Genomic DNA, 14,933 nt, shown 5'->3' with positions numbered 1-14,933 from the left:
CTATAAGAAATTGAATACCGTCATAAGGAAGGACCACTTTCCTTTGTCCTTTATTGATCAAATCTTAGAAAGGCTAGCTCCTCATTCCTATTACTGTTTCCTTTATGGATATTCGAGCTACAACCAAATAGATATAGCCCCTGAAGATCAAGAAAAGACCATATTCACATGTCCCTTTGGTACCTTTGCTTATTGAATGATGCCATTTGGACTGTGTAATTTTCCCGCCACTTTTCAGCGATGCATGATGAGTATTTTTTATGACATGGTGGGGCAATATTTAGAGGTCTTAATGGATGACCTCTCTATCTTTAGTCCATCATTCAGTGATTGTTTGGAGAATCTTAAATGTGTGCTGAAGCAATGTGAGGAAAAGAATTTGGTACTAAATTGGTATAAGTGTCATTTTATGGTTCATAAGGGGATTGTCCCTGGACATATCATCTTGTCCAAAAGAATTGAGGTAGATAAGGCTAAGATTGATCTTATCTCTAACTTACTTTCACTTAAGAACATACAAGACGTGCGATCCTTTTTAGGACAAGCTGAATTTTACATGAGATTCATAAAGGACTTTAGTCATCTCTCTCATCTTTTATGCAATCTACTTTAGAATGATGTACCATTCGAGTAGATTGAGCAATACCAGGAAGCTTTTTCTAATCTCAAGGGCATGTTAACCACTGCACCTATCATGCAACCACTCGACTGGAGCATTCCCTTGAAATTATGTGTGATTTGTCCGATTATACTCTTGGGGCAGTGTTAGGCTAGAGAAAAGAGAAAAAACCCTAATTCACTTTCCTTTTTCTTTTGCAGGATCCTAACATAGAAACTTCTAATTTGGTAACTTCTTTCTAATTCTCTCTCTTTCTATTTCTAGATTTCTATTTCCTTTTTCCTTTTTAGGTTTAAGTCAGATTTTGAAATTGAGAGCTGAGAGTGTTTCATGCCCAAGTGGGTCCATGACAACACTCGACGTCTCTTGAGTGAAGAATGATCGGTTGAAGGGTTATCTATCCATCACAAGATTAGACACTACTCGAGATCCACAGAGTTAACCGAAGTTATGGTCGCAAATCAACTAGCTAATCAAGCTAAAAATCCACCTCAACCTAGGGTGGAGGAAATCCAGGATGAGAACGAGGTGCCTCGAGCACCTCCGCCTCATACTTTACGAGACTATTTATAACCGGCGGGGGTGAGCACCCCTTTCTGTATGGTTTTTTCATAAAATAAAAGAAACATATACATCAAGCCAGGAGTGATCCAACTCCTTCCAAAGTTCCTTAAGCTTGAATCTAAAAATCCATATTTACACTTAAAAGACTTTGATTGGATCATAGCCACTTTATACTTTCCTAATGTGTCTGAGGACACAATCCGGCTAAAACTCTTCCCTTTCTCCCTAAAATAAAAGGGTAAAATGTGGTTACATTTACTACATCCACGATCTATTGGCATATGGAATGACATGATAAGAGAGTTCATAAAGAAATTCATCTCATATCATAAAATGAGCACCATTAGAAAGTCGATCACGAACTTCGCACAAAGGGAAGATGAAACATTCTTCCAATGTTGGGAGCAGTTCAAGGATCTTGTCAATTCATGCCCACAACACGATTTTGAAACGTGGCATATAACAAATTTCTTCCATGAAGGACTAACATCTTCCATGCGTCAATTTGTCGAGACAATGTGTAATGGGGAATTCCTGAACAAAGATGTTGATGAAGTGTGGGATTACTTTGATGAACTTGCTGAAACTGCACAATCATGGGACATCTCCCTAAGAACGAGCATCATGTCTAATCCTACTCAATCAAAGGTGAGAGGTGGAATATATCCTTTAAAAGAGGAAGATGATATCAACGCTAAAGTGGCCAGTCTCACAAGGAAACTCGAGGTCATGGAACTTAGGAAGGATATGGATAAGGAAGTTGTCTGCAGTATTTGTGCTTGTAACATTCATACAACTGAAAATTGCCCAACAATACCTGCGTTTTAAGAAATATTGAATTAGCAATCAAATGCCGTAAACAACTACCAAAGGCTTTTCAAGGGACTCATGTCGAACACATACAACTCCAGCTAGAGAAATCATCCAAATTTCAGATGGAGGAGTGGACAATCTGTTACACCTCAAGGAATCCCTAATCAATTCTTAAATCAAGGGAAACCTCAAGAGGAATTGGTTCAAAATCCTAAGAGCTCATCCAGCAAAGTACTCTTCAAGCCTTACAAGAACTCACAGAGGCTATAAAAAAGATAGACTCACGCATTATAATTATGGAGAAAAGGATGCTTCCAGCCCAACCTATCCTCAATCCTAAACCGTAATATGTAGTTAGTGAACCAAGCTCTTCAAATCCAATGGAACAAACTAAGTCTATCACCACTCTTAGGAGTGGGAAGATAATTGACAAATCTATTCCAGTAAGGGCTGAGAAGCCTATAAGGACCTAGATGTAGATAAGACCGATATACCCAGCAATGCTTCACATGAGGTAGAACCGGAACTTCAAAGCAAACCGATTGCTCCATTTTCCTAACGGTTGATGGCACCAAAACCTTTCTCTAACTCTCAGGATATTCTAAAGGTGCTTAAGCAAGTGAAGGTCAACATTCCTTTACTGGATGCCGTAAAATAGATACCTTCATATGCCAAATTTCTGAAAGATTTATGTACGACCAAAAGATAACAAAACATTTAAAAGAAAATCTTCTTAACAGAAAAAGTGAGTGCCATCCTAAAGTAAGATGTGCCACAGAAGTACAAAGATCCTGGTAGCCCAACCATCGCCTATGTAATTGGGAATTACTGGATTGAGCATGCACTTCTTGACTTAGGAGCGACCGTAAATCTGATCCCATACTCGGTCTACAAACGAGTAGGTCTAGGTGAATTAAAACTTACCCCGACCACTTTACAACTAGCGGATCGCTCAATTCATGTGCGGAGAGGGATAATTGAGGATGTGTTGGTCCAGGTTGATAAATTCTACTATCCAGTATATTTTATCATCCTAGATACTTAACCCATCGTGGATATGAATACTCAAATTCCTGTCATCATTGGTCACCCATTCCTTGTTACATCAAATGCAATCATCAATTATAAGAATGAAGTCATGAGTTTGTCTTTTGGGAATATGACATTGGAGCTCAATATCTTTTTTAATATGAGCAAACAGGCAGAGGATGATGACGGTGCCCACGATGTTAACTTGATGAAGATAGAACTCTGATGACCTTATTCTCCAACCCTCTACAGACGTGCTTGGCCCACTCCCATGATTTAGATGATGATATGATTAGGGAGACGGGTTCCATACTTGATACTATGCCAGTACTTGAAGTTAACTGGTAGAGGCCATAATTTGAAGAATTACCCCAAACAGATATAGTGCATCTACCACCTAACCTATAACATCTTGAATTTTTGCTATTTTGGATTGTCAAAAATCCTTTCAATTTTTTTTTATAACTAGCCCACGTCATCACTTACTGACTCTTGACGCTCGAGGTGAGCCTATACGTAGGTGATACGAGTAAAGAATCGCACAAATTCAATTAACCAACCGTATGAAGCTAACTAATCTGCCTGATCACTTAAACTTCAAGTCTAGCCTCGTGAATTATTCATCAAGGGCCCAAATCTAACCAACCTATCACTGACTATTTAAGACAACCATAACTAAATTAAATATCTACCCAAAGCCAAGCCAGATATGGTCGGATCTTAACTAATGAACTAAGTAAACCCGGTCACTCATTTAGCCTAAGAACCAAGGATCTAGAGTAATCATGACCAAATAACAATTTTCACTAATTTCAAATAGGCCACACTATGAACTTATTTAATCTAGACCCTAACAATAGTGCCCAAGAAATATCCCTACCCAATTCATTCAAAAAAATACCTTGATTACTTGAGCGAGCTCCAGACCGTTGCCCACTAGTTCTGAAATTATAGAATAATGTTCGTCTCACTGGGCTTGACGTCCATTAAGGATTGTAGGCCCAAACGATGCCCTAAACTGCACAATTTGGACTGTGAAGGTAGAGCTTGAAAGGCGCGACTCTCCGGGACTCAAAACCTGAAACTTAAGTGAGTTGGCCTTGCCACTAAAATGGCAAAGTTACAACTTTTCAATCGTTAAATTGCAATCAAACTCGGGCCATGAGTCAGGGGTATTTCCCTGCTCATATCCATATAACTAGGGCCCTGATCGAACATCAGTGACCGTTAATAACAAATCAAGCCCCTGCGATCAATTGACTCATCCGTTTGCCACCAAACTTGGAATAACCTTTCATCTGGCCATGAGGCACCTGTTCCATGACACAAATGGGCCAAGGGGCCACTGGGACAGCCCCACGGACTAGAAATACACCCACTAGGGGTATATACATTAGAACTAGTCTCTCAGGGCCAATTGGACCAATTTTCAGGCTATATAAGCCCTTAAAGCTCTCTCCCACACTTCCATACGAATTTCCTACAAATGGGGAGAGAGAGGAGAGTTTAGAAAGGGAGTGGAGGCTGAGGAAGAAGCTCAAGGAGGCTAGAAATTGAGGAATTCCTTGCCCTACCTCAATCCCACATCGTAGCTTACAACTCCACCATCGCGGAGCACCCTGCTAGCAGACGGAAGGTATCCTTCCAACCCCCATTCAATTTTTAGTGCATTAGGCCCCTTGTATGCATCCTAACATACAAATCCTATTGGCATAAGGCTTCAATAGTCCAATTCGTAAGACCGACACCTTGGGAGCGGCTCCACAAGTCATCAAACTATTCTAGATGCGGACCATTATCCTTAGGTGGCCTTTTATCAAACCTAGGATAGAATTAATGATTTTCTGTGAGAATTTTGCTCTACATGTTGCCTTTCAAGGGAAATGATTTTTATGATTAAACTTGCTTTGGAGAGGATTAATTAGCTCTAAACCATCTAATGTTTGCCTTGTCTGAATTTCCTTTCCATCATGAGAAGTTTGAATGTAACCCAACCCCAAACCTAAGGAAATTTGGGAGAAATGTAGTGCATGCCTCTCATACAAATGAATTAAGGTAATTGACTGTATAATTGTCTGCATGCATGTCCAAATTTTTTGAAATTAAGAATAGTACGTGGTCCTCCTACAACATTACGTGACTTGGAACTCTTGCATGCTTCTTATTACTCACCTTCCTATGCACTCAATATGCCTTACCTCACATGAATTGCTATGTTAGTTATAACGCAGCCTACATGTTCGATAAGATGGCCAATAAAGTAGAATTTCCTGATTTGTTAATTATATCCATTCCTATAGATGCATAGTTGATTTATTAGTATTATTGATTGACTATGTCTATTTAGTTAATTGGGTTGGCCAACAAAATCAGAAAGATTTGCAAGGGAAGCCCTACTGGATCGGCTGCCTTAGGCTAATCCGACTGAAGACGGACAACCGACAATCGTTGGACTACACGAGATGCTTGCACCCAGTGTTATTTGTGTCGTACTTCACATGAGTCAGCCGAATTAGTCCACTAGCTAGCCAACCATGTAAGTTCACCATGTATGGTCACGCCTGCCTGAATCTAAAGCACCTCATACCTTTAAGAGGCTACTATTAACCATTAATGATACGATCCCAAGACTCATGAGCCGGACATGTTGAAATGGGACACCATGTCCGAGTTGTCGCCCTACACTGGGGTGACGAGCCTCCCCGTAGTGACCAATATGCAACCAAGTCTTAAGAGCTAGGCATGGTGGAATGGGACACTATGTTCATGCTATCGGCTTACGTTGGGGTGATAAGCCTCCCCGTAGTGACCAGCAAACACAGGAGGTGACAAGTTCTTATTCGAATGGCCCCCGTTAAATTACTCGGCTGATGATTCTGTGCCAAAGTACCGTTCGAACGACCCGAGCATGAATGAAATTGGGTGACGAGCCCTTTTCCTTATGGTGATTTGGTTATGTGGCAAGGCCGCACCTCAAAACCGAGTGATTATAATCGGTGGGTGGATAACGACCCATATCGAGTTGATCCTCAAACCTTTAAGTATCATGTCTTACCTTTGGAATAATTGATTTATAAAACAAACGGATGATACCTAAATTTGGATTAAGGATCGCAGGTCAGAGCCGCTACAGCCGCCCTGGGCCAAGTGATCTAGGTAAGGTCATTGAGTAAATGGAGGTATTTCAGCTTCCCCAATCATGCTGGATGAATGAACTTAATTAAATACTCAGTTAACATGAATATTCACGCATTGCATTAGTTAGGTCGGTGACTCGGTAGTCAAGGTCACATTGAGGGAGTGTTTATCATTTACGATCATAAGATGGAGTCGCTTGAGGGAGTATTGTATGGCGAGAGCATGCATCATATCATAATACCGTGCATATGCATTAACAAGAGTGTCTAGGAACTGTATGCTCACTTTGTCTTTCGTTAATTATCTATGGAATTGATAACATGTGTAACTTGTTGCTAATGGAACCCATTGAGTTGATCACTCACTATCACTTTGGGGCGGTGTTTTAAAACACCAACCGGACCTCATCTTGGATGTAGGTACTACAGAGTCTGACGCGATGGATGAGGTGGCTGTTACATAGTCTATTTTAATTTTAGGAATTGTTCAAGTCTAGGTAAATTGAATTATAGAACCCTGCTTCCACAATGCATAAGCGACACCCGGGATATCGGGAGTTAAGTATCTAGTCGGCCGCCGAAATTCGGGGTGTTACATAACCTCAAGGCACCGAAGCTTGACCTAAAATCTTTGTCCTTTGATTTGAAATATGTCTATTTAGGTCAAGATGAGACATACCCAGTGGTGATTTCTTCTCACCTTGAGTAAGAACATGAGAGTGTGCTTATTTCTAGTCTCATTGAGTACAAAGGAGCCCTTGGATGGTCGATTGCGGACCTCAAGTGAATTGACTATTTGATTTGTACTCACGGTATCTATTTAGAGGATAATGCGAAGACCTCCCAACAACCACAATGTAGATTAAATCCAAACATGAAGGAAGTGGTTAAGGCCAAGGTTCTTAAGTTATTGGATGTTGATATCATATACCCTATATCCGATAGCCAATGGGTGAATCCAACTTGTGCTAACTAGAGTTTCTACTGGTTGGAGAATGTGCATTGACTACAGAAAATTGAATACCGTCACAAGGACCACTTTCTTTTACCATTTATTGATCAAATCTTGGAAAGGCTAGCTCGTCATTCTTATTACTGTTTCCTTGATGGATATTCGAGCAACAACCAGATAGAGATAGCCCCTGAAGATCAGCAAAAGACCATATTCTCATGTCCCTTTGGCACATTTACTTACCGAATGATGCCATTTGGACTGTGTAATGCTCCCACCACCTTTCAACAATACATGATAAGTATTTTTTTTGATATGGTGGGGTAATATTTAGAGGTCTTTATGGATGACTTTTCTATCTTTAGTCCATCATTCAGCGATTATTTGGAGAATCTTAAATGTGTGTTGAAGCAATGTGAGGAAAGAATTTGGTACTAAATTGGAATAAGTGTCATTTTATGGTTCGTAAGGGGATTGTCCTTGGACATATAATCTTGTCCAAAGGAATTGAGGTAGATAAGGCTAAGATTGATCTTATCTCTAACAAACCTCCACCCAAGAATATATAAGATGTGTGATCCTTTTTAACACACGTCAGATTTTACAGGAGATTCATAAAGGACTTTAGTCACCTCTCTCGTCCTTTATGCAATTTACTTCAGAAGGATGTACCATTCGAGTGGACTGAGCAATGCCCAGAAGCTTTTCTAAGCTCAAGGGCATATTAACTATTGCACCTATTATGCAGCCACCTGACTGGAGCATTCTTTTTAAAATTATGTGTGATATGTCCAATTATGCTCTTGGGGCAGTGTTAGGATAAAGAAAAGAGAAGAAACCCTATGTTATACACTACGCAAGTAAAACTCTAAATCCTACCGAAGTGAATTACCTAACTATGGAGAAGGAACTCTTAGTTGTAGTATTTACTTTGGATAAATTTAGGTCCTACTTGATTAGATCTAAGATCATCATCTACACAGACCATGCAGCATTAAATTATCTTCTTTCTAAGAATGATGCTAAGCCCCACTTGATAAAATGGATCCTCCTACTTTAAGAATTTGATTTGAAAATAAAAGATAAGAAGTAGAAAACGTAGTGGCTAACCATCTTTCCCGCCTTGACTTCTCTGATTCCCTTAAGATGATGAATATAAATGACATGTTCCCTGATGAACAACTATTTAAAGTCTCTCATTCACCTTGGTTTGCGGATATTGCTAATTATCTTACCACAGGTTTCATGCCAACACATTGGACTGTGCAAGATAAGAAAATAAATTTAATTGAAGTGCACAAATTTTTCTGGGATGATCCGTATTTGTTTAAATATTGCGTAGACCAAATCTTAAGAAGATGTGTACTAGACAATGAACACCAAAGTGTCATCTCCTTCTGTCATTCTCAGACCTGTGGTGGTCACTTTTCTGGTAAAAAGACCATGGCTAAAATTTTGCAGTACGACTTTTACTCGCCCATTATGTTTAAGGACACTCATGAGTTTTGCAAAGCTTGTGAGCTGTCACACCTCAAACTCGGTAACCGGGCTCACAAAATTTTTGATTGCCGAATCCAGTGTCGACAGCCTCCGTAATATCCCATTCTCAGCTCCTAGCGTTCATACGCCAGGTTCCAATCCTGGGATCCTATAAGGAGGATTTTCCAACATACATTTATCTCGTAAGAAGCATAACCACAAGTTTACCCAAATCACAAAAGTAATATCATTATCACATATCCACTAATATAAACATTTGAATACAATGCTGAAAGGAAAATACATATGTCAAAATCAAAGCTCCAGAAGTCCGTTGCATGCTCAAAGCTCAACGTTGCTGCAACCTAACACCACCTACACGCATCTATCTGCATAAGATTATAGAAAGCATAGTGGGCGGTGAAAGTGTGTGCACAAAGTAAGTTTAAGTAAGCAATATCAGAGTAATCAGAATAAGCGAAAATACTGACAAGCCCATAATCATACAATATCAGAATAATGTAAAAATATGCTGATAGGCCCATAAATACCATTAGCCTTATCCAGGCTATGCGATGCAAAAATATAATAAACCAATATCATATACTAAGGAAGCAATATAGATCAGCTATACAATGCGAAGATAGTAAGCCAAATACTGTGTGCTGAAGATGTAATGCAATATGCAAAGCGAATGAAATGTCTAAGTTGGAGTGTGAAGTCGGGATGATAGTACATAGTATCGTAGGCTACGGGGTTCACCATAAAGGACTTCTATCCAAACTAGTCCCATACCTAAATTTGGATAGTCAAACTCAACGTGGTAAACTCCTGACCTCAAGTTAGTCGCGTGCCCCAACCAAAATCCTTGCCATTGCGAAGGTACACGTAACAAATAGTTGCGCACCACCAGCCCGATTGAATAGTGAATGAATGAATGAATGAGTATGTAACTCCTACTTAATAAGTCCACATATCAGTATGGTTCATCTCTATCCGAGCACACAACTGGGTAAGTGGAAGAGACCTCACTATCCGCCTTCCAATATCGGGCCTGGCTCGTCGATAACGGACCCATTCCTCAAGTTGGTCAAACTCAACCTAGATATTGCCCCCTCACTCAGGTGGGTAAGGTCACACCCCCTTCCAACTGATCATGACACAATGGGAGATGCGGCCTACTGGTATATGGCACTCGGGCGCTTATGTATCCACACGGTCTCGACGTTGAGGCGTCTCCTGGCCATGGAGGTTTAGGGACCCATGAACATCCAAAGTGGCTAAATGCTCGAACCAAATATTTTCGTTGTCCCATCTAGCTATCCACGACATGCTTGTGGAGGCGACAGCCCTAATGTCGCTAGGGTGTACAGTAATTATAATACATAATGCAAGATGTATGAGTCATATAATCCAGTCATACATCAATCTTGCACATGTCGTGCGCTCATATGAGATAACTTCCGCCTATCAGGGAGTCTCATATCAACCTGCCCAATGACATATGCAATGGTCAATCACATCTCATAACAAACATGTAGATGATGCGTATGAGAATGTATCATGGTACTATGCTGTCACATACTCATAATTAGTATCGGATGATATACTCGTAATCGGTATCGATAACCAGCACCAATAATCGACCTTGATAATGTGGACATTTAACTAACATTACCCCCAAGAAATGGCCCACATAGAGCCTAACATATAGTGGACCCATGATCTTACACAAGGGCCAAATATACAACACAATGAGCCTCACTCAAGAGCTTAACACATTAAGATGGGCCTTTCACATGTGAATCTGTTTATAAAATTTTTACACCCATGTGAATCTGTTTGGATTCTGTTGTAATTAGTTTTCTGTTTACAGAAGGGAATCTCACATGGGTATTTGTGTTTTTGAAGTTTCTTTGATTTTTTTTTTGGTGAAAATCAATTTGATTTTAGTAGATGTGTAGTTGTTTTCTTTTCTTTCTTTCTTTTTTTTTTTTTGGAAAATCAGTGAAATTTGGGATGTTTTGAAGCAATTTTATGCATATTTTTTGATTTCGATGTTCATCAGAGTTGGATTAGTTTAAAAAAGGAGTATTATGTGGTTTTTTTTCTATTATATGTAATAGAATCTCATTTGAGTGCTTTTGCACTTATCAGTTCTTCAAGTCTGTGTAATCATTTGATGTGAATCCATTTAGATTCTACCGTAATAATTTTTCTATTGTCAAGAAGAAAATCTCATATGGGTATCTCTCCTTTTGAGCTTTCTTTGATTTGGTAAAAAATCAATGTGACTTTAGGATGATGTGTGGGCTGTTTTCAATTGTTTTGGGATGAAAAACCAATGAAATTTGGGATGTTCTTAAGCAGTTCAATGCATATTAGTTGAAAAATGAAGTGTTATGCAGATTTATTATAATTTTTTGTGGTTTAGACGATGGAATCTCATGTGGGTGCTTTTGCATTGATCAATTCTTAAAATTTGTGGGATTACTTGATGTGAATCAATGGGAGTTTTTGATGATTAGTAGTTGCTTTTGGGTGGTCTTGTACTGAAACCAATGGAATTTAGGGCACTTTCAAGTTATTTGATGCTTGTTGATTGATTTTAGTGTTATTTGGACTTGGCATGATTAATGGAGTGTTGTACACATCATTTATGTTACATGTAAGGGAATCTCATGTGGGTACTTTTGCATTTGGCAGTTTTTGAAGTTTATGTGATCATGTTATATTAATTGATGGGAATTTAGGATGATGGGTACTTGTTTCTTCTTCTTTTTTTTTTGGGACCAAAATCAAGGGAATTTGGGATGTTCTCAAGCAATTTGATGCATATGTATTGACCCAGATGTTCTTCATACTTGGATTATCTGAAAAATGAAGTGGTCATGTAGATACTTTTCTGTTTATTAGTTTTTGAAGTTTATGTTTATTTGATGAAAATCAATGGGAGTTTAGGATGCCGGGTACTTAGAAAGTTTAATCCTATTCAATAGATTTGAGGGTGTGGAAAAAAAATGGCTGTTTGTCTGAGCTAATAACATTTGAATTTTCTAGCATTCCTGTTTTCGAGTGCTTGGAGTGGACATTCCAAGCACTTTACTTAAAATTACAAAATACATGGATAGTGTCAGCTGTAATGAATAGTGTCAGCTTTTTCTTCTATTTTCTTTTGAGCGTGGATGGTTGGAATACATGTAGAATCTTTAAATCTACACATGCATGCCTTAGTTCAATTTTTCATTTTTTGTAACTTTCTATTTTCCAATAATTTTTGGAATGAATGGTGTCAATTCATAAAATTCAGCAAAATTAGTTTTTTTTTTCTTCTTCTTCTTTTGAGTGTGGATGGTTGGAATACATGTAGAATCATTAAATGTACAAATGCATGCCTTAGATCAGATTTTTGCATCTCATTTTCTATTGTTTTTATATTTTATTTTCAGCTAATTTTTCAAATGAATGGTGTTAGTTCATAAAATTTGGCAAAAAAAAAAATAAGATTTTTCTTTTCTTTTCTTTTATTTTGAGCCAAAAATGACAGAGATTGGACTGCTCTAGTCCACGTTCTGATTGAGAACTTGATTTCCATGCAAGAAAAGGTCAATGACAACTACTGTATTTTCTGGCGATGGCTTTGTTCTAGCTATATTGCTACAGAAGATATTGTCACTTTATGGGACCTAGACACAAATGTTCTCGTAGCTGTAATTGGAGAGACTCTTATAGTGATGGTCTGAATATCGTTATCTAATTGTGTTGTGTGTGCAAAGAAGACACTTGCTAGCTGTAATTGGAGAGACCTTGCAACTTTGCATGTCTTACACTTGTGTATGTTTATTCTTTCTCTTTCACCTCTGTATGTTGGTTCTTTCTTTCTTATTCTGGATCATTGCAGAAAAATTACTGATGGTTATCATACACATTAATTTGATGTGAAAGCTTACTAGAAGAGATGTCGCCTTGGTGCAAAGAAAGAGTGCCATGGAAAAAGGTTCATTTTTTAAAGTATTTTTTCATGCAGAATTCTCTATTTCATTGATGATTTCATTAAATTAAAGTTGCATTTCTTTGGAAATTGGTTTGGGATCTATTTGATAGTATTTTGATATTTGATGAGTTGAATTCTTGAAGAAGCGATGACCAAGAAAAGGAGGCGGTTGATTGATTGAATTCTCGAATTTGGCTCTCCAATGCTAGAAAACAGTAACTTTCATTTTGGGTTTTTAAATTCCTAGGGCCTCAACTGCAAAAATAAAAGAGTTAATTCAACAGTGACATTTTGCTTAATCTCATCTCAAGGGCTCATCTCTTTTTCTCAACATTTTTCAGGTAACTTAGTGCCTTTTTCTAGAACTATATCATTAATCTCTTAGTTCCATTCCATTATTGATATATGTCTAGGCCCAAATTGAGATTATAATAGTTTCTTGTTCAACTTCAAATGCATGGACTCACAACTAGCTGTCATTTTGAAATTATGAACTAAAAATGGCGCCACTCATGTGTTGGTCATTTCTTCCATATTGAGTTAGATTATTGCAGTTCATTTGAAATGAGCATCCCAATATGACCTTTGAACTTGATTTAAAATATGTTTTTCATGGCACAAATGCTTACATATGATTATCGTTCAAAAAGAATTTTTCTTCCGTTAGGAAATGCTATTATGTTCCCTATTTCATAGAAGTTATATGAAGTATATCCTGCACATGGCAAGTATATATGGTGATTGGGACTGTTTGCTGGTTGTCACTACATTGGTGAGCAATGAGCCAAAATGACAGAGATTGGACTGCTCTAATCACCCATTTATGGCAAGTTTCGCCTGTTGAATGTGGAAGGATGTTTGTATTTTGACTTAACTGTACCTTTTTAGCAAACGTCTCAACAAAATGACTTCATCTAATAAAGATAATATAGGGTGAAAGCTATAGTAGTCTATTCATAATACTGGTTACAACACCATAGCCAATGAATTTTAAATCTTGGTAGAATTTTAAATTATAAAGACTTTGTTGGTGACAACAGGTAAAGAAAGATTCATATTTACTTGTTATTTTTGTTTTCTTTACCCTTCTTAAGAATTACTGTGATACCCTTTTTTTTTCCTTCTAGAACTGCCTAATCCACAAAACAACTAGTTGTTTTCCAAGTCCAACATCCATATGAATTTTCTTTAGCATTTCCTGGATTAATATGGCTCCAAAACTATTCCTTATATTGTTATTTGGACTCCTGACTGAGCACTGGATGTTTAATTCATGCAGTGTCTTGTCGAGTACAATGCGGCATTAACGTCAATCTGCTTCATGACTATCCTTTGTTTGAGTATCTAAGTAATCCTATGCAAGTAAAGGTGGGAAAAGTAAGTAGCCCGACAGCAAACGTATCTCAGATTTTGGAGAAGGTTACTGAAAGCGGGAAGGTTAGCTTATCTAGAAACTGAATGGCCTGAACCCAAAGCAAATAAAAAGAAAAATAAAAAGAGAGAGAAAAGAACAAGAAGGAAAGAAAAAAAAAAAAGCCTCACGTCCAGCCTTCAAAACACTTCTCCCTGACGTCCAGCCAAGCTCTTCTCCCCACGGCCCCTTTTTCTTTCCTTCTCTCCCTCACTCTCTCTTCTTTTTATAGCCTCCGTGAGGCGGTTGGCTGGGAGAGTGCATAACAAGCCAGAACAGGCGTGCGAAGCTGAGAGTCGGTGGAGTTACGCACTCCTTTCGCAATGAAAAAGCACAATAAGCTACGCTGATGCTTGGTGGGGCCCACTTTCTTCGGCGTTTTAGAAATCCGCTCCGTTCACTGGATTATACTCGAAAAACTATGTAGAATTGACTGGTTTTGGGTCAGATTCGGTGTTGCCCACGGAACGTTTCATTGCACCGTCCATCTTCCGTTTGGATAAGAAGTTCACACGATCGCTTGTATAGGACCAGAAAGGAATCATATCCAGGGTCTTGGCCATCCTCCAGAGCAAATGGACGGGTCAGATCATCTAATGGAATGATGGGTGGGGCCCACTGTCAAAACCCAAGTGGAACACGTACGTCACTAGACGTGAGAAACTGCTAAATTTGGATGTTTTGCGCAAAAAATAGGTGGGGTCCACTGTGATGCCTGTCCTAGAAATCTACTCCCTCCATCAGTTCCTGTACATAGTGTTAGCCCATGGCCTCTAGTTTAAAGTAGATCTGACTTCAGGGTGGGCCACACGCTTAACCGATGTATGGACAACATTAACCCTTAAAAATACAATTTGCTTCACGTAAGCCATGCATGGCACATCTATTTATAGATTTGCCCTTCTCTTTTGTTATATCTTCTGCCGTCAGTATCT

The 14,933-nt window shown here is 38.6% G+C and overlaps 1 non-coding gene across 1 annotated transcript; it reads right to left on the bottom strand.

Annotated features, from left to right (window-relative positions):
* Nucleotides 1-1,522: 1,522 nt before the first annotated feature.
* On the bottom strand, nt 1,523-1,629 carry LOC131232110 (small nucleolar RNA R71). The gene has a single exon (XR_009164714.1). It is a non-coding gene; the product is annotated as a small nucleolar RNA R71 (small nucleolar RNA).
* Between the last annotated feature and the right edge of the window lie 13,304 nt (nt 1,630-14,933).

Source organism: Magnolia sinica, chromosome 17 (assembly GCF_029962835.1).
Source record: "Magnolia sinica isolate HGM2019 chromosome 17, MsV1, whole genome shotgun sequence".
NCBI lineage: Eukaryota > Viridiplantae > Streptophyta > Magnoliopsida > Magnoliales > Magnoliaceae > Magnolia > Magnolia sinica.
Note: the sequence above shows the minus strand (reverse complement) of the source record. Positions and strands in the feature narration are given on the sequence as shown.